General features: G+C 42.8%; 1 protein-coding gene and 1 pseudogene across 2 annotated transcripts in view; one reads left to right on the top strand and one right to left on the bottom strand.

Moving 5' to 3' along the window:
• POU6F2 (POU class 6 homeobox 2) overlaps positions 1-21,570 on the top strand; it is a 451,657-nt gene that overhangs the window by 335,169 nt on the left and 94,918 nt on the right. The window lies entirely within an intron of this gene.
• LOC132524385 (ADP-ribosylation factor-like protein 6-interacting protein 1) lies at positions 7,337-7,942 on the bottom strand (annotated as a pseudogene).

The following is a 21,570-nucleotide window of genomic DNA, read 5'->3' on the forward strand; positions in this document are numbered from 1 at the left end:
TAATGTAAAGGTCTTGTTACCACTCAGGCATCCAGGAGTAAAACTGCATTCAGATTCCACGTCTGCAATGCAGCAACTCAGCCTCCTGATCTTCTCGTGTGGGATGTTTCCCCCTCCCCCAGCAAACTTTCAGTACTACTTTCCAGAGTGATGGAGAGGGTGGTATATTATCACTTTTTCAAACAAAGAGCCCAAGCCCTCAAGAAGGAGTTAGACCTACATGATTTCCATCCTTTTAAAGCAAATGGTCTCCAAGCATGTCTCCTTCCTATAGAAAAGGCCCAGTGCCTGGGGCCAACCCCCTCTCTCCCCAGCAGTTAGTCTTAATTTAACACAGTATTAGTCAAAGCTTGGTGGGTCTAAGTTTTTTTTTCATCTATAAATAGAGGAGGTAAAATTAAATACTTCCTGGAACTCTTTCCCTTTTATTTGGAGTTTTATGTTACAAACCTCTAAAACTCACTTGAGTGACCTATGCAGGTACAGGGGAGAAAAAACTCTTTTTTTCCTCTATTCATCCTAGGTTCTCAAGCTAGGGGCCTGTAAAGTAGACTAACAAGGGACAGATTAAGAAGAGAAAAACAAACAAAAGTTTATGACACATGCATCGTGCATACACACGGGAGCACTTAGTGATGAGTAACTCAAAAGGGTGGTTAAAACTCGGGCTTATATAGCATCTTAACAAAAGAACAATACATTTTTAGAGAAGTGACAAGACCGAGGAAAAGGACTGTGAGCTTCTAAGTGTGGCAAACTGTGGGGGGGCAAATATATGGGGAAACTCATAGTAGATGAGCAAGATTTGTTATACAGATTCTTCTGGTGCCATCTCTGGGCTGATAAGGGTCTAGACTTGTCTCCAGTAATTAACTCCTGTCCTTCCTGGTAGAGAGGGGAGGGGAGCCCCCTTTACAAATTTATGTCCTGCTTTTAGGCAAAACAGGAGGTTGGCAGAGAGCTTTTCTTGTATCTACTGATTCTCAGTTCCCTTCAGTGCAAAATAATCCTCATGTCCAAGTGGCATATTTTGGGATGGCATATTCTGGTACCTTTGGCAGGCATATTTAGATAACCCCTCTGTGGTCATTATAAATTCTAGTAGAACTCAGTCTACACAGGGCTGGATCAAGTGTAAAATTCTTCTCACCTGGGCCAAGACTAAGATAAGACAAGTGAGGTGTTCATTCTCAGATGCAGAATCAAAGCGCACCCAAAACTGCAGTCATCAAGAGAGGTCATATTTTAATTCAGTCTTTAAAAAATCAAAATGAATGCCAAAATCCATGATGAACTAAATATCGCATTTTAAAATATAGGATCAGTAACAGTATTGAGCCATATTGGAGTCTGAGGCAAAAGGAAAAATCAATAACACTGATTTTGTTGGTCATGAATTTTTTGCATTCATTTTGATTTTTTTTTAAATATCGCATTAGATGTTATTCATCTTGATCAGTGTGGGGGGGCACACCCTTAATTTTTTTTTTTAATTGCATATTTATTTATTTATTTATGGCTGCGTTGGGTCTTCGTTGCTGCTCATGGGCTTTCTCTAGTTGCGGCGAGCGGGCTTCTCATTGCGGTGGCTTCTCTTGTTGTGGAGCACAGGCTCTAGGCGTGCAGGCTTCAAAAGTTGTGGCACACAGGCTCAGTAGTTGTGGCTCATGGGCTTAGTTGCTCCGCGGCATGTGGGATCTTCCCGGACCAGGGTTCGAACCCGTGTCCCCTGCATTGGCAGGCGGATTCTTAACCACTGCGCCACCAGGGAAACCCAACACCCTTAAATTTTGTGCCTGAAATGAGTTCCTCACTTGTCTCAGCTTGGCTACCAGCTGTGTAAATGATTTACTTAGCAAATACTCTCCAAGGTCAATGGCATTCTGTGCACTGGAAATTTCAACCAGGTGTTAGATGCCACTTTCTAGTTGAACCTGAAAATCGTACCGAATTTTGCACAGTAGAAAAACAAGTGCATGTTGGATAGTGGATTGGGACAGGGAGGTGCTGTAGAAGCCCATCCTCCTGTGTATTGTACAGGTCTAATAAAACCAATCACTTTTTATTGAATTGAAAGGTTACGACAATCAAAACACTTCTTTGGCTGATATTTTTCACTGAACTAATTTATGGTTTATGAGATTAAGTAAGTTTGGTGAAAATGACAGAAGTATTACTATGTAGACAACATTCTCCCAGAGCAACCCAGGCCATGAGGACCTTTTAAAAACTGGAATTGTCCACACGGAGTGAGTAAGTCTTCCTCTTAGTCAAAGGAAATGTCATTATTATGGATGAGAAAATCCATCCAAGCCCAGAGGGTTCTCATGAAGATTAAATATAACATACTAATGAAAATGCTTTGTAGGCTATACATTTGTTAAGCAAATGTTAATTATACTACAGATATGAAAGAGTATGAATTTATTTCTGTTTATTTGACTATCCAGTAAATGGAGGGCTTCATTCATGATTCCTTCATTCAGCAAGAGGTTGGGTGAGAAACGGGAATCCCTTTATCCAACCGTATTCAGCCCTGAATAAAATAAACAAAACATATTTAGCTACATTCTTGGCAAGGGACAATTTTTCCTTTTATGAAAGAAAGAAAATCTCCTTTAAAAAAAAAAACCCGCAGTTCAACATTACTGACATTTCAAAGAATTTATTAGAAGCATTTGAGATCCAGGAGGAACAACAAAGTTTATATTGCTTTGAGAGTGGCAGGGGGAAAAATTAGTTTACCAAGTATATACTTATATACTGCGGTACTTCTTTGTCATTGTCTAGATGTACCATTCCTGGCCACTGCTCCATAGATTAGTCAAATCATGTAGAAAGGGGTTTAGCAAAGAAGGTGGTATGTTCACACCACTGACTTTGGACGCTCACATCAAGTAGCAATAGATGGAAAGGATGCCAGATTCAAAAGGGGCCGTGGAAAGATTCCTGCAGCATTTGAACATGGCAAGTTACACCTTCTCAAGTAAACAGCACCAACTCTGATCGCGACAGTGGGGCAGATCCCTGGCTTGTCCGCAGCAAGTTCAGCGGTGAGCGTGGAGCCACACACCCAGCTTGGGTCCCATCACTGACTGTTGGATGTAGCTGATAAGCTAATCCTAAAGTCTAGTTCAGAATGCTTCTGAAACAGTTTTGCCTGCATGTGCATAGATACAGGTGGCAGTGTGAGCTGCCCCAAATGTGCTGGCTGGCATTTCGCTCTGAATAAGCAAGACATAGCCAGTATTTATGTTAACTTAATACAATATTCTTCTGCTTTCATGATCAAGTGTTTCTTCTTGTAGTTTAGCCTCAGTTCATTTCCTATAGGCTTGAGGTAAATTTTCCACAGGCTTTTATTTTTGTACTTTATTTTATTATTTTTTTTACATATACATGTATCTATTCTTTTTCAAATTCTTTTCCCATTTAGGCTTTTATGGAATATTGAGCAGAGTTCCCTGTGCTATACAGTAGGTCCTTGTTGGTTATCTCTTTTAAATATAGCAGTGCATGCATGTCAGTCCCAAACTCTCAGTCTGTCCCTCCTCCCCCCTCCCCCCGGTAACTATAAGTTCATTCTCTAAGTCTGTGAGTCTGTTTCTGTTTTGTAAATAAGTTCATTTGTATCATGTTTTTAGATTCCGCATATAAGTGAAATCATATGATATTTGTCTTTCTCTGTCTGACTTCACTTACTATCACTTCATGATAACCTCCAGGTCCATCCATGTAGCTGCAAATGGCATTATTTAATTCTTTTCAATGGCTGAGTAATATTCCATTGTGTATAGGTACCGCATCTTCCTTACCCATTCATCTGTTGATGGACATTTATGTTGCTTCAATGTCTTGGCTATTGTAAACAGTGCTGCTCTGAATGTTGGGGTGCGTATATCCTTTCGATCCATGTTTTTCTCCGGATATATACTGGGATTGCTGGATCATACAGTAGCTCTATTTTTAGTTTTTTAAGGAACTTTCATACTGTTTTCCATAGTAGCTATACCAGTTTACATTCCCACCAACAGTGTAGGAGGGTTCTCTCTTCTCCACACCCTCTCCAGCTTTTATTGTTTATAGATTTTTTGATGATGACCATTCTGACTTGTGTAGGTGACATCTCACTGTAGTTTTTAAAAGTCCACAGGCTTTTAAATTGACTCCCAAAGTATAGGCTTGCAAGTGAATATTCTCCAGATTGTAAAGAAAGCACTTTTGCCATTATCTGCATTTATTAAGCACCTATGAGGTGCACTGTGGCCTTAAGCAAGGTTTGCAGAACAGCATAATGCCGTAGGGCAAGCATGATCTTTTTTTTTATTTTGAATATTTATTTATTTATTTCTGGCTGCCTCGGGTCTTAGTTGCAGTGCGCAGGCTCTTTGTTGTGGCACGGGCTTCTCTCCAGTTGTGGTGCAAGGACTCAGTAGTTGTGGCATGCGGCCTCTCTAGCTGTGGCTCGTGTGCTCAGTAGTTGCGGTGTGTGGGCTCAGCTGCCCCACAGCATGTGGGATCCTAGTTCCCCAACCAAGGATCGAACCTGTGTCCCCCACGTTGCAGGACGGACTCTTAACCACTGTACCGCCAGGGAGGTACCAAGCATGGTCTTTAGAAGCAAGACAGACCTGGGCTCAGATGCTGGTTCTGCTGGGCAGTTAGGTGAGGTCAACCCATCCTTCCGAGCCTCAGTTTCCTCATTGGTTGGAGAGTCGTTGTGAGGATTAAATGAGATGATTTGTATGAGAGTATCTTCAGTTCCTAATAGCTGGCCCACAAAAAATATCAATATCCTGCCTGCCTCTTTGCCTTCCTTGACTATAGATATTATAATCCAAGGAGGACTGTGAGACAAAGAGACCCACTTGAAGTTGAACAAAGAGCAAATAGTCATGGGATTTATAATGCACATGTACACCACAAAATTATGCACGGTACGCTACGTGAAACCCCTAACAAGCTAGAATGCGGCTAATAATGACATGTGAGTTTTGTCACGTCAGAGAGGTTTGGAGGATTTCCGAGGACGGGGACTTAGCAGAGGGAGGGTAGAGCTCATGCCGTACAGGTCAGGGCTGCACTAAGGCCTAGGAGACGTGTGGAGATTAAAGGATTCTCACTTCAACCCACAGAACCTCGCTTTCTTCATCAATATAAATAAGAACCAAAATCTCCTATTTCCTTCTAAATTCCCAAAGTTGTGCTTTTTAGTGTGTGAGTAAACAGGAAGAACCTTGGTGTTGCTGGCTCTGCCCCTCACTAGCTGTGTGACCTTGGGCAAGTCACCTAATCTCTGGGACTCGGTGTGTCACTTATTACATGGAAAGTTTATAGTAGATAATCTTTAAGTCTGTTCCAGCTTTACAGTCTATTTATGAAATAACACAAATAAGATGGTTTGAATTATGTGGGAAGAAAGAACTATGTATGTAAAACACCGTTACCCACGACACGTATGTGGGACTCAAGAGATACTCCTGATGCTATTTGGCTAATATTTGCAGTGTGTTTTGAAATTTATAAAGTGCATTTTTATATACATTATTTCATGCATTTGGCCTCATAGGTTCACAGTTCTGATAATCATTAGCATTTTTCAGCGGTATCTTATACTCTCTAAGGACTTCAGCCTCTCATTTTCTTCTCCCAACAACCCAGAAGAGGCAAAAATCATCTTCATTCAGATTCAAGGAAATAAGCGTGTTAGAAAGTTGAAACAGCTTCCTCAGCGTCGTTGTCAGACCTCAGAGCACCTCTGTTTATATTTTACCCTCTCTGCAATGTTCATTTGGGCTGTTGGTGAAATATTTTTTTTTCCTTATTTGGCTTCCAGCATTTTATAAGGCAGCATTTCTCAAAGTGTCTTCTACAAAATTCTAGTCCAAAGAGATTTTATTGAAAATGGATTCCATAGATTTTGGGATTCCAGCTTTTTTATTTTTCCCCTTTTACACAAAACAAAGTAGAAGAAATAATACAGGATTAAAACTGCAAAAGTAGTTAATTGGCAGAACACACATACACACAAAAATCCAGATAGGAAGACAAGCTTATTTACAATGAGGCAACACATGTAAATTACGGTCGTTTGTATACAAAACCTTAAAAAAGAAAAGTCAAACATATGCTACATGAGTGCCACTCTTTACAGCAATATTGAAGGGGAGAAAACAGCACTTATTTAGGAACAGATATACCACAAGGTCCAGGTTTTACAGCATCAGTGCAATAAATTCACAAAACTATATTACAGCTAGTTAATCAGTTTGAGAACTGTTCCCAAATATGTCACATTTCCAGCCCTCGGAGGTTCATTCCTACAGATATCAACTACTCCATCTATGGGGACCAAAAGCAGCCAGTGTTACCATAAAATGAGAATCTTAAGGCTTACCTTTAAAGGCTTATTCTGGTCTTGAAAAACTAGTAGGATTTTCTACTGAAATGAATCTTGACTAAACACAGGATGAGTTTTGTTCTTTATTGGCTGGTCTTGGAGTGAAGGTCATAGACATGACTCTTAACCTATTAAGTATGTACTTTAGTTGCAGTTAGCTGAAAATCTGAAATTAAAAGTATGCTAAAAATCCTAAATACCATCTTGTGTAAGCCTGCTACTAAAAAGCCTTTAAGGATATACTAACTTCAAGTTTAAGTGCACGGGAACAAGAGTTCTAAGCCTGTCAGATTCCCCATTTGGGAGGAAGGATCAATGTTTCCAACAAATTGCTAAATTCTGCACAAGGGAGAAGCCAACACATACTAGGCCATGGAATTAGGTTCATTTCATTCCACGAGGATTCTTCTCCCACGGTATCGAAACAGAATGAGTAGTGAATCTTAATTGGTCTCTTCATCAAAAGTGGTAAACTTGATTTCTGTATTCATGAAGCCAGACAGTTGTTTAAGCAGAGTGTGGAAGCAGACAGTAGAACCAGCTTCCTGTAGTCACAGACCACTATCTTGTATCCAGCTAAAGCAAAGATCAAGTTGAACAGTTATCCCAATCCACTGTTAACTGTACTAAAGGATGAAGTTCACCACTATATTATTTTAAAAGTAAGAGTTCAGTTAACCCTGGGTGAGAAAAACCAAGACAAGTGGTAATGATGAATGAGTTGTCCATATAAGGCCAGCTGATGAGAGCACACCCATGAAGACACTGGGCATAAAGCCTTACTTGGCAAGTCGGAATTTCTACTAACTAAGGGCAGAATGAGGGACAGCAAAGAGCTACATCTGTAATGTTTTAGTATCCAGACAGCATAACAGACGCTGTCCCCAAGGACAATGTATATGCCATTAATCACACTGAATAAAGCAGATGCATTATTCATTTTTCTTTTTGTTTGAGAAGCTTTTTTATCTCTCTTTTGGCCATTCCAATGTACTTCGAAATGATTCCATGTTGGTTTAGTCCAGGAAGCAAGAGTAAGAAAGTCACTATCAGGTAGGAGAGACAGATGTTGTGGACTTGCTGTCCCACCCAAGCAGCCGCAGCAAGAGAAATGATCATGGTCATGAAGTACACTTTAGGCTTTTCTTCCTTTCGTGTAAAAAGGCATTTCCACCAGCCCACAGCTCTGCGTCGCGTTTTTACTAGATTGCTGCAAATTTCATGGAATCACTGCTGTTGCTCAGTGGTCCATTTATTGGAGCCAAAAATTCTAGGCACTAGAATGGGAACAAGGTAGTCAGCCAAACACAAAAACATAACAAAACAGGAAACTCCTGACAGAACGGATGGATCTAGATAGTAGATAGTCAGAAACACCAAAGAAACCACACCCATGATGGCAGGTGGAAACCAGGCTCTTTCCCATCGGAGGACTTTATCTGCCATTAGCATCACTTCTCCCCATCCTTGAAGCTGCTCTTCCAGACTTGTAGTCTCTGCAGTCAGCAGGTTGGTGCTGGGATTATCTCCTTCTGCCATCGTTCCCGAGGTACCCCCTCAGCGAGCCCAAGATGCCCCCAGAACTGGCCTTCCTCAGAGCCACTCACAACAACCCTAGCCTCCTGGGTATATCTTGATGAATATTATAATACTAAAAACTAAAAGACATTCTGTAGTAAAGATGTCTAGTTAACATTATTTAACCAAGAAATTCCCAAACTTATGTAACCACTGAACCATTTTTTTAAGATAACACTGATTAATATCCCATGGGAAATTCCTTCAGCAACCACTGCTCTAAGGCTTCCTTCTCTGTTGTACAATCTGCACAACTAAAATAACCTTGCATTTCCTTACCTAGAACATCATGGAAAAATCCACACATCTAATCCAATGGATTGGACAGTGGAGAAAAGAAAGTATAGAAAGATTGGGAAAAGAAGAGAAGGAAAGACTCAAAACCAAAGTAAGAGCAGGGAAAGCCGAAACCAAGGATGGTCCTTACAGTTGGCAACAAGCAAAATCATTGAGTCGAAAAAACGAAGGAGGGTCTGGCTGGAGTGCCCCTCATGGCGGCTGAGGTCTTGGAGACCTTCTCCTTCAGACGGTCCTTCCTCCCCTCTCCTCTTCTTCACTGTCCATCATTTCTCCTGCTCACACACCACTGCACGTGGAATCATGCCTCCCCATGCCAGACCTGGAGAAGTGAGAGCAGGGTACCACTGGACCATATAGCCCCTGGCAAACCCATGGAATCAATAGGCCAGGGAGAGGGCACACCCTCCCCTCCCCTCGTCTCCACCCTTCCTGTCTTGTGACTGAGGAATTTCCAGGAGTCAGGAGAGTCCCCAATACCCTGACAACCTCGATCTCCACCCTTGTGTTTTAAGAGGGGTTGGATTCCAAACAACAGGTCAATTCAGTCTAAAATCTGTAGCCAGGACCAAGTCCTCTAGGTTACCAGGCTGTCAAAACCCTTTGTCTGTGGGGCATTATCATAGTTATAAAGCTCTCATCCTGGCTCTTTTTTCTGTTTCCTATTTAAAAGAAAAATAAAAAAAGACCCTCCAAGGCACTGGTGTTTTCCTTCTCTTTCATCTCCCACTGTTGAGAAGTAAATTGGGCATTCTGGCTTCAAACACGAATGCTGGGGCCCTAAGAGTGCAGAGATAAGATAGAGAAAGGCGCCATATTGAGAAGACCAGTTCCAGAGTCTCTTTTTTCATGCATAAGAGGAACCCATGTGGCAAAAGTTCAGTTGCCCCTCTGAGTGGCCATCCACGGGAAAGGGCAGTTCCGTGTTGTCAGCCACACAGTGGGGATGCCTGCAAGGCCACAGATGAACGCAGTGGTGCATTTGTATGCTGACAGCTCTCTTCTGGGAACTAGTGTCTGAAGGCCCAGTTGGGCTCCAATCAATGCAACCTTTCCAACCCGATGCATTTTGTCTGAACTGTCATTTGACAGGGATCCGCCTGGTGCCACCACTTAGTTTTCTACCCAGCAGATATTTAACTGACATAAAAAGGAAGTAAAGTTAGGGATCTCCTTCTTCTTCTCAGCTGGACTCCGTACCCCCCCAGAGGCTGGCTGCTCTTTGTTGAACTGTTTGTCCTTTGCACTGGGAGGTTATGCATGTGGCATTTAAAGAGAGCAAAGCAATGTTGAAGGCTTCAGAGAGGTTAAGATTTCAGAGAAATCCTCTCACTTCCCCCAAGGAAAGGTCTCCTGAGCCTGGCTGGCTTGGAAATGTCTATATTTTAAATCAGAGGGAAAATAGTCTTGTGCTCTTGTCTAAGGTTCTAAAAAGTAACATTCCTTAGAGTAGTTATATCACCTGCAGTATTCTGCACCCCATGGAAGGAATTTGAACAATTTAGGGCAAAAACCAAATGGTCCTTGGAACCAACCTGGACAAGGCAGAAAGTTATTAAAGGCAGAAAGCAAAGATGGGGTATTTTCCAAGCTCCCTGCATGTAACAATCACAGTGGATTCATTTTAAGCATCTTCAAGGTACAACCTGCACACCATTTTCATTGCTAGTGACTCTCCTTAAGTGATGAAGTGGGGGTCTTCATACCAGAAAGACCCCATATAACCAAATATTTTCTAGGCCCCAGGGGCCCATCATCTCCCTGCCTTGCTTGACTCCCTCCCTCGCTTGACTCCCTCCCTCTTTTGGACACACCCAAGCCACACCGTCTACAAATAGCTGGGGCCATGCCCACACCACCCACTGTATTTTGTTCCATTCTTTACTTTCTTTCCCAAAAGACAATTTCCAAACTCAATGTCAATGGCTCTCTGCATTGGATGCACATTGGGATTACCTGAGGAGTTTTTTAAGAATACCGATGCCTGGGTCCCACCCAGAGATTCTGATTGAACCTGAGTGGGGCGAAGCATGGGTAAGAGCATTTTTTTTAAGTTCCCCAGGAGATTCCAGTCTGGGGCCAGGGTTCAGGACAGCTGCCTGTGGTCTTATATCAATAAATAGGCTCCCAATTGTTCATTTCTAAAAGAGCAAATTCCTACCTCTTGTTTATACAAAATGCTTTTTACCAGATCTGTTGGCTGCATGAGTTGGCGCTAACTTTGCTTCTGCGATACAATAAAACTAGGTCTTCATTTCTCAAAAGAATGAAACGTGTTACTTCTGCCCTGCCCCTCCCCAGATTCACAGCCCATCATGGAATGAAAACAACCATATCTGTGTGTGTGTGTGTGTGTGTGTGTGTGCGTGCGTGTGTGCGTGCGTGCGTGCGTGCGTGCGTGTGTGCGTGCGTGTGTGTGTGTGTGTGTGTGTGTGTGTGTAGTTATCCACTAGAGCCTCTTCCCAATTCTGAAGTTGGGTTATTAGCCAGTATTTGCAGAAGAATCTCAAACCTGGTGATTCACATCTGATACTCAAATTGTAACAGGGGAAATAGAGAATCCTTTCAGAATGTTTAACATTCTCTCCAAACAAGAACAACTGCTGCTGATTGAGAGCTTGTTAGATGTTCCAACTGCTGTTAAACTGTTGACTCATCTAATCTATACTAGGACTTTTCAAGCTTTCGTTCCATGTGAATCCCCCTGGGACCTTGACAGATGTAGCCTCTGATTCGGTAGCTCTGGGGCAAAGAGCCCACCCCAGAGTGTGCATTTCCAGCCAGCTCCCAGGCGATGCCCATGCTGCTGGTCCCTCGCCCATATCTTGAGTAGCAAAGCTCTACTCCATGAACTTTTGAGGCCCCACTAGCGCCATTTCACACATGAGGAAGTTAGGGGGAAGGACCTATGAGAGGCAAGACCTCAAACCGAGGTCTCCCTGACCTGAGACCTTGTCCACTGTGCGAATCTGCCTCTTTGTAGTCTTTTTCTCACTGTGGCATGTCCATCTTTGAAAAGAGATCTCACTTAAATCACATAATGATTTCTCTCCTTGCAGATGAAGATGGAGGTAGATGCCCTGGTGGCAGAAAGACTCCTACTTTCTTGTCTTGGGCTTTCTTCCTGATCTCAGTCTTGATCTTCCATGGCTCAAGAACCAGTAACTCTGAGGTTGGGGGTGAGGACTCAGCCACATCTTCTCTTTATTTAGTAAATACACTAGTTTTGTTGAAAGCATTTCCACCAAATTGAAACTCAAGTACGAAGAGATGAAAGTGGCCTGTGGTCACTAACTACCTTAGAGCTGAGATAGCCGACAGGATCTCTGTGAGAAGTCAGAAGGTCTTATTTCCAGTTTTTAGACCCTAGATCGCCTTGCTACATAACCAGATACAAAGATCACAGCTACCTATTTTCCTGCCACTGCCTTTCACGCAGCCGTGAAAGTGCCCTTGAGACTGTGTGCCTCAGTCTTGAGGGGCAGGGAGTCTCCTCTTCCATCATCATTTCAATACACTTTTTCAAGAGCAAAAGCCAAGCTACATGCAAAACAGGTGGCAAAAATCATTCAGACCCAGAGCCAGAATGTAGTTGCTGGTGAAAAACCCCATAGTGCAACTTGTAAAACTTCTCGATGCTCTTAATCAGGGGTGTGGGAACGTGTACAAAATGACGTTCAAATTCAGCATCTTCACTCCAGCCACGTTTGTTTTCCGAGATGGCCATTCCTGTTAGAATGGAGAATTTGCTTTATGATAATTGGGAGCTGTGCCCTCACGGTGAGGCAGTGTTTTCCTCGTAAATGCGAGAAAAGTTTTCAAAAACATCCACCCTTCTGAAGTTCTTGGCTGTCGTTTTATATTTCCTGTAAGTGTCATCTTGTATTTCCAGTAACTCAGGCACATCCTTGACACCAGCCCAATGTCTGCCTGATCCAACAGGTAGGTCCTGCTCATTAACATCCTCATCTTCAAAGAACAGAGACCTACCTGAATTTGTACAGATATCAGCCACTAGCCTTAGGACGCATATATGAATGCATGCGTTGACCTAAAAGAAAACAAATTGGGAAAATACACCCTTAAACCCTGCCAATGTGCATCCAACACATGGCTGGCTGTGGGCTTGCATTAGACCCTATGTGTGTATGTAGACTTTAAATCTTGTTTTTGTTTTGTTTTTCTTTTTGGCTGCACCGCGCGGCATGCCGGATCTGAGCTCCCCAACCAGGGATTGAACGCACACCCCCTGCGGTGGAAGTGAGGAATCTTAACCACTAGACCTCCAGGGAAGTCCCTGTAGACTTTAAATCTTCAGTTATATGTATGCGCGTTCCATATTTGTGTGTAGACATCTCTGTGTTTCTTTGGTACATACATATGCACATATATATTTAAAATCTTTTTCAGAAACACCAACTCAGGGATTCAGTCAAGGGTCCACTTACAGGGTTATCCATGTAGTCTGGGCAAATCAGTGGAGTGTGTGCACAGAGGGAGAAATGACATTGTCTGGGGCTTTCCTTTCTTTCCCTTTCTGCCTGGGACATTTTGAGAGAATGACTAAGCAGTGCTGGAGATTATGAATTTGCTTAAGTGTGAATGGGTGATGGCTGGATGCCGCCTGGCCCTCCCCAAAGGTGATTGACTGGGACGGCAGGTCTTCACACTTGATGCCTGGATTTGACTCGGAAAGTCTGCCAAGTCTTTTACTCGGAAATTTATCTTAATTAGATCTGAAAGACCTGCCACAGCAGAATAGTCACACCGATTAAAATGAAAAACAGGAGAAATTACTGATCAAATTAATCATAATGTCGGGTTACAGCTGTAGGTCTGATGTAATTTGCCACTCCAGTGAGTTACATCGGCGCCGGCCCAGGAAAGGGAGCCGGCTTTGTGCTTATCCGTAACACCCGCCCGCTCTGGGCTGCCCGGCAGGAGGCTGATTCCATTCATTTTCCTGGCTTGCTCTGACCTCCCTGCTGCAACTAGAAACAAATCAGGCACCAGACAAATGGGGGTGGGGGGGGAGGTAAACGAGAACTAGTCTTTTACCCCAGCGATCCCACTATTTCAAAATGATGAGCTTCTAGAACTGAGCCCGCAGGCTTGGGGCTTTGTGCTTGCTGGGATTTTGGCTTTTGGTTTTTCCACTTAACCTCCTTTTAGTTTTACTTGTGGTGACCTGACATGGATTAGATGCAGAATGGGAATCAAAAGGTCAGAGGACAAAACCTTTGGCTCTAAGCCAGGAGAAAAAAAACCTTTAGAAAAATCTCCTTGCCAACCTGCCTCTATGACTCGGGTGTGGATTGAAATAATCTAAAGTGTCACAACAGAGGAGGAAGAAACCCAGCCTGTAAGAGCTCATTGTTCCCAGGAGGGTATGGTCCTGGTATTCTAATTTTAAAATAAACACCACTTTACCCCATGCCCTGTGTTCTGGGTGGGAATGGAATATACAACTTTTTTTTAACAACTTTGTTGGAGTATAATTGCTTTACAATGGTGTGTTAGTTTCTGCTGTATAACAAAGTGAATCAGTTATACATACACATATGTTCCCATATCTCTTCCCTCTTGTGTCTCCCTCCCTCCCACCCTCCCTATCCCACCCCTTTAGGTGGTCACAAACCACCTAGCTGATCGCCCTGTGCTATGCGGCTACTTCCCACTAGCTATTTTACATTTGGTAGTGTATATATGTCCATGCCACTCTCTCACTTTGTCACAGCTTACCCTTCCCCGTCCCCATATCCTCAAGTCTGTGCTCTCGTAGGTCTGTGTCTTTATTCCCATCTTACCCCTAGGTTCTTCATGACCTTTTTTTTTTTTCCTTAAATTCCATATATAAGTGTTAGCATACAGTATTTGTTTTTCTCTTTCTGACTTACTTCACTCTGTATGACAGACTCTGGGGTCCATCCATCTCACTACAAATAACTCAATTTCGTTTCTTTTTATGGCTGAGTAATACTCCATTGTATATATGTGCCACATCTTCTTTATCCATTCATCTGTTGATGGACACTTAGAACACTCTATGACATAAATCACAGCAAAATCCTTTTTGACCCACCTCCTAGAGAAATGGAAATAAAAACAAAAATAAACAAATGGGACCTAATGAAACTTAAAAGCTTTTGCACAGCAAAGGAAATCATAAACAAGACCAAAAGGCAACCCTCAGAATGGGAGAAAATATTTGCATATGAAGCAACTGAGAAAGGATTAATCTCCAAAATTTACAAGCAGCTCATGCAGCTCAATATCAAAAAAACAAACAACCCAATCCAAAAATGGGCAGAAGACCTAAATAGACATTTCTCCAAAGAAGATATACAGATAGCCAACAAACGCACGAAAGAATGCTCAACATCACTAATCATTAGAGAAATGCAAATCAAAACTACAATGAGAAATCATCTCACACCAGTCAGAATGGCCATCATCAAAAACTCTAGAAACAATAAATGCTGGAGAGGGTGTGGAGAAAAGGGAACACTCTTGCACTGCTGGTGGGAATGTGAATTGGTACAGCCACTATGGAAAACAGCATGGAGTTTCCTTAAAAAACTACAAATAGAACTACCATATGACCCAGCAATCCCACTACTGGGCACATACCCTGAGAAAACCGTAATTCAAAAAGAGTCATGTACCAAAATGTTCATTGCAGCTCTATTTACAATAGCCAAGATATGGAAGCAACCTGTGTCCATTGACAATGAATACAACTTTTTTTTAAGAAAACATATCAGTCCAGATTCTTTCCAATGTCTAGCCCTGACACTGAGCTGTGCCTCATGCAGTGCTTACGAAACCCATCTCCCTATCAGCAGTACAAAGAAGGGGCCCTAAAGCACACCCCAGTCTAGACATTCCATGGAAATAATCAAAGGTTAGGTTTTAGGGGAAGTGTAGGACCTCTCTCCAGCCAGTTCTGCTTGATCAGGGAACTAGATCAGCCTACCTGGGGGAAATCATCCTGAAACAGAGGTGACTGGGAAGGAACAGGAGTAGGAGGCCTTCTCCCCAGTCAATAGTTGGCAGGAAGACCTTCCTCTTTGACCTTATGATGGGTTGTCCGAATCCCATTTATTCATCCCTGGACTAGGTGCTTATACCCTTTTATCTCCAGTCTGAAAAGGCCCCCAATCCTTTCTCCATTCTACCAGGAATGAATCTGGTACATTTTGTAAATGAGGGAGATAGGCAGTCATAGAAGACAAGGTGGCCTTGGCACTCAAGAGGCTGTATCTTCTGGACCTTTCTGTGGTTCCTAATGAAGATTCCGGTGGGACCACATGCCCAGATTGGGGAAGGATATAATAACTATATTTTGAATGATTATTATATTGGTTTAGTAGTTTGTAACAAGAATTTTGTAAAGAAAAAAAAGGGGGGCTTTTGTATAAATTATATGCATATAGACATACATAGAGTTACATACAGACATAGATATATAGCTATAGAGAGAAGAGAGAGATTTATTTGCATATATATTTTTGTATGTATGTATGTATGTGTTGACTTGGGTTGTTAAAAGTATTTCTTACTATGGGGCAAGGTCAGAAGAATTTGAAGAACACTTCTTTGAAAGACCTAGCTCTGCAGGGGAACAGAGGTGGGGATTCTTAGACGTATAATAGCTCAGGAAGCAGGTTTATCAGCATCCCAACATACTGGGATGAGCTCCTAAATGCTAAACGTCCTCCCCAACAGTCTAAAAAGACAAAAACACTAATGCCAACCCCCACACTCCCCCCCGGCTGCACCACACACACACACATTGCAGGGGAATTCAAGATTCAGCATTATACCACTACCCAGGCAGCTGAAAACGCACATCAAATGAAGAGTTTAACACATCGATTAAACTGAGAAACGAAATAATGTATTAAAAGCTGACTAAGTTACCGCATCCAAAATGGAGAGAGAATTCTAAAGAGAAAGGGAAAGAGGGAGGGAGAAAATGGTTGGAAGGAAGCATGCCCCCCCCCCCCCCCCCCCCCACTGATGAACTGACTGATTGCGGTTCCTGGAGGATTTACCCTGGGAAAAAGCCTTGTCCCCGGGAGCGGCAGGCCAGGAGCCGGGTCCTCGGGGCTCTGGTCGGAGGAATCGTGGGCTGTAGAGCTCCACGTCCGAGGGGCCTGGAACTTTCCTCCATTCTCCCACCTGGTCTGGCCCCGCCTTTTCCCTCATCTGGTCTTCATGATTCTGGTTTCTCCCTGATCCAATCCACTTTGCAAAGCACCAGCAAGCAAACCTCCCTAAGAGAACCCTCTGCTCACATCACCCTCGTGCTCGAGGCCCTCCTTTGGTCTTCTCAGCCTGGGTGCTCTGTCTACCCTTCACCCATCTCCCTTCTCCCTCCACTGCCCTCAGCCTCTTTCAGTGCCTAGTGCGCCCATACAGCCACCTGCCTGGCTCTGCGGGTGCTGGGCCCATTGCCAGGAGCGCCCACTCTTCTCACCGGGTCCCTCCTGGTTCCCGTCACCCCCTACTCCTTCCCCGAAGCACCCATGCTTGTCCAGCGCTCGATACTTGCTCTGTTCTCTGAACTCACATGATGGGCACTTAGCCTGTGCAATTTCAGTGGTTTGGTTGTTTTGTTTTTTTTTTAATGGACAAATTTGTTATCTTGCTTGAATTATAAGCCCCTTAAGAACAGACACTAAGTCTCACACCTTCGTACATCCCAGGACTGTCAATAATTGTGGTAAGTGATGATTTCTCGTTTAACGGTTACCCATTTCACAAATCTGTAAGTGCCTGTGACCTGGCTATCTTAAATTTATTTGCAGAATGACTCGATGAAGATAACAATTCCGAATGAAAGAAATGTTACCTATTTATTTTTATATTTAGGACAATGCCTGGCACATAGAGTAAGGGCCATAAGTAAATAGATTTTATTATGACTGTGATTCCTTTGCAATTGTTTGCACCCTATATTTCTTTGCACTATCTTCTCAATGGGCTTTGGGAAATGCAGGCTTCATTTAGACTGCTTGAAATTGGCTTCTTTCATTTGGGAGGAACAAAGCAAGGACCATTTTCTAATTAATCTTTTGTTTCCTTTGCCCCATCATGTCAACAATGCATGATGGTTCTTGATATCCAGAATATAATAGAGGAGAAGGCCTGGGAGCAGCAGGCCAGGAGCCGGGTCCATGGGGCCCTGGTCAGAGGAATCGTGGGCTGTAGAGCTCCACGTCCTTCTTAATATTTTATAGATCTGACTGATCTGTGAGTTAAATCATATTTTTCAAAGCATGGAAGTATTACAAAGCAGATAGACCAAGGACAAAGAAAGTGGATCTCCCACTGTGGGTGCACCTCAGGCCCCCAGCGCTGGATACCAGAGACTGTCAGGTGACACACTCTGGCTGTCCCCAGCCCCACTGGTAGAGTGGACAAATACATACAGAATCTCCCAGTAGAAAAATGATGACATGATTTACAAAATAAAAACACTGTTGAGGGCTTTCCTGGTGGCGCGGTGGTTGAGAGTCTGCCTGCCGATGCAGGGGACACGGGTTCATGCCCCAGTCCGGGAGGATCCCACATGCCGTGGAGTGGCTGCGCCCGTGAGCCATGGCCGCTGAGCCTGCGCGTCCGGAGCCTGTGCTCTGCAACGGGAGAGGCCACAACAGTGAGAGGCCCGCGTACCGCAAAAAAAAAAAAAAAAAAAAAAAAACACTGTTGAGCATTCAACACACTCAAGGCGCAGTGCTAGGTGTTTTGTATGTGTTTTCCTACTTGCCAGGCAATCACTTACAGGCATAAGGAAACCAAGACTCAGAGAAGCTGGGAACTTGTCAGAGACGGAGCTGGGATTTGAGTCTGTCTGGCTTCAACCTGGGGGACCACACATGCCATTTTAACCAGGAGAATTTCTGCATCAATCTGTCTGTCCAGTGCGTTACTAATAGCGACCATTCCATTCTCAGAACGGTCCTATTTGGGACAGTAAGTTATTTGGGCAACTTATCCCAAGTCATGCTCACTAGGCCACCTCCAGTGTTTACCCAAGCTGCCTCCCCCCTGACTTTACTCCACTACACGCCACAAAAGCCAAGACATTTGGATGTCTTCTTAATTTACTGAGAATATGGAACTAGTAGTTCTTATGAATATATTGTCTTCTTGCCACTTGACAACTTAACTAATAAGTTTTCAAAATGTGATCCTGCATGAGACAAGAAAATCCTTGGATGAAGGGCCATAGGAGACACCTTCTTCCTCCAAATGATTTGGAAAAACCTAATGGGATTGTTCTTGGATCCTGGCTGAGGTGCCTAGCGCCATGCTTGCAGAACTATAATTTAGAACAGAGAGACTCCCCATCCCCCAAAAAGATGATGCTCAAGAAGGATAAACACATATATTGTAAGGAGAGGAAAAGCAATCATGCACACATATGAAAGGAGAACTAATTTTTTTTAAATCTCAAGGTGAACAAGAGCATAAAATGCAATGTTATTAAATGGTTTTTGCAGGGGACGTGGAGAAGGAGGGGCACAGGTTCCGTAAACAAAGATGAGGGGTCCAGAGCACTGACTGCTCCAGCGTTTCTCCTTCTGGGTGGCTCCTGAGGCTGCTTCAGAGCAGTCCTGATTCCCAGATTGGCCACACATCAAAACCCCATGGGGAGATTCCTTCAACAAATAAATAGTAAGAAAGAGAGAGAGAGAGAGGGAGGAAGGTCCGGAGGATTGAACCTGTAGATCAAAAGACACAGAAACCAATTTCATTATGTGGACTTTGTTTAGATTACAATTCAAGCAACTTGTTAAAAGCAAAAAGAATGACATTTATGAGACAATTGGAAATGTGACCACTGACTGGAAATCTAATGATGTTAAGGAATTATTTTTAATATTTAATATTTTTAGGTGTGATGGTGGTATGTAGTCATTTTCTTAAGAATGTCTTTTGAAGATACATACTGAAATACTTACAAATGAAATAATAGGATGTCTGGAATTTCTTCTAAAAGGATATGGGAGCAAAACTAATATATGGGTGGGGTTGTTGGGTGGGTATAGATGAAAGAAGACTGACCATGAGTGGGTCATTATTCAAGCTGGGTGATGTGTCCATGGGAGTTAATTATACTCTTATGTCTTCTTTTATATTGTTTAAATTTTTCCATGAGAAAAAATTAAAGAAAAAAGTTTTAATCACCCAGGGATTCTTTAATAATGGAGATTACCCTCACCCAACCTAAGAACTACAAAATCAGAGTCTTCGGGGGTAGAGCCAGTGGCTTTGATGATCAGCAAAGTTTCTGAATGAACGCCTGCTCTATAGAATCGTGAACAATGTATTAGATCAAGATAGATTAGTTAAGGCTCAGGGGCAGTACACAGAAAAGGGGTTGATGCGTTAAGACACAATATCTTAAGAAACAGATTTTCAGCTGAAAGATTAAGTAACTGAAGATAGTTGTTAATATCTGAGGGGTTATAAAGACTACAAAATGTACTAGAAAACCAAAAATAGAAAAGGTCCTTCCAATTCTCAAAAAGAAAAAAAAATGGGGGCTTCCCTGGTGGCGCAGTGGTTGGGAGCCCACCTGCCGATGCAGGGGACACGGGTTCGTGCCCCGGTCTGGGAAGATCCCACATGCCACGGAGCGGCTGGGCCCGTGAGCCATGGCCACTGAGCCTGCGCGTCCGGAGCCTGTGCTCCGCAACGGGAGAGGCCACAACAGTGAGAGGCCCGCGTACCGCAAAAAAAAAAAAAAAAGAGAGGACTTCCTCTTCAATTGGGGTAGATTAAATACTTTGAGTACATTTATCTCTCTATATGCTCCTGAAACCCCACTACAATGGTACCAAGGGAAAAATGTTTTTAATCGTATAAATCTGTAAGGGCAAAGAGAAGTGGAGAAAAGACAGCAGTGGACAAGAAGTGTCAACAAACTTTTGGAAAAGCAGGAGGAGGAGTTAACTAAGCAGAGAAAGCTAAATACCAAGGGCCTGCGAGAAACACGATCAGAAAGGAGCAGGGCAGCTCTGGAGCCCTCAGAAGTCTTGGGGGTTGGAGATACCAGCTGTTGTGAAAGATGAGGGTGGAAGAGCATGTTGGGGAAAACAGAGGGATTGGTTAATGACTGTATGATGAACACTGAGATCCTCAGCTCCCTCCCCAGTTCAAGGAGACAGGCAACTATCTCTCCAGCAGTTTAATGCGTGAGAAACTGAATGAGCCAGTTTAGACGTGGAGACATAGACATGGCTGTATGCTGGGGTGGAGTCCTTACTGATGAGCAGGGTATCAAGGGAAAGTTACATCCTGAATAATGAGACTTGGCCTTGTTGGGCCACTCAGGTCTGTACACAGGTGTTCAAATGTGCAGGTATCTCACCATCTCCCTATGTCACTCCCTCCCAGCCCCGGTAATTGGTGGATTCTTCTTGGGAGAAACTGCATAGCTAATCAGAGAGCAAAGACTCGGTTATCAATACCTCCAAAAACATAGCCAGGTCCCTGCCTTATTCTTATATATGAAAAGACAACAAAGAATGACTCAGTATTTCAGAAATGCCTTTGTCTGAACTCAGAAACCAAACCAAAACAGACTGGGGGGAAAAGGAATTCATAGAAAATAGAGACAACACAGGAAGGAGAAAAACTATATAAAAACTTCAAAATTAGTATCCTAGAGAATATTCATAGAGAACACGGTTCATCTACAAAACACAGAATAGGTGCTACACACAAGGAACATTGAGAAAACAATTCAAAGAACATTTAGGTAATAGTTAAAGTAATTATGTCAGAAATTTTAAAGTTCAGAGAAGGTTTCAAAAGTAAAGAAAATCTCTCAGAATGAAGCACAGAAGGACAAAGAAGTGGGGGGAAAAAAAAGAAAGAACAAGTAAGTAAAACAGGGAGGGAATAGCAGGGAGAGAATAGGAGGTCCAGCTTCTAACCAACAGAAGAGAAAGAAAAAAAAAGAGATGAAATACCAAAAAAAAAAACAAAAAAAAAATTCAAGAAAACTTCTCAGATTTGAAGGATGTCATCTCTTTGAAAGTCCCACCGAATGCATAACCTAATAAATGGAAAAGGACCTTTTCAAGCACATCATTATAAACATTCTCCAGAGAGAAAAAAAAATATAGATGAAATACAGGAATCAGGAATGAGAGGAACGTTGCGTTTCAGTACGTGAGCTTGATGGTCCTGTCCAACTCTGAGATTCTGTGGTCAACACTGAGAAAAGGATGAAAGGAAATGTACTTCTGTATAAAAACTGGGTATGAGAGGAAGAT

The sequence above is a fragment of the Lagenorhynchus albirostris genome, chromosome 8 (assembly GCF_949774975.1).
Source record: "Lagenorhynchus albirostris chromosome 8, mLagAlb1.1, whole genome shotgun sequence".
NCBI lineage: Eukaryota > Metazoa > Chordata > Mammalia > Artiodactyla > Delphinidae > Lagenorhynchus > Lagenorhynchus albirostris.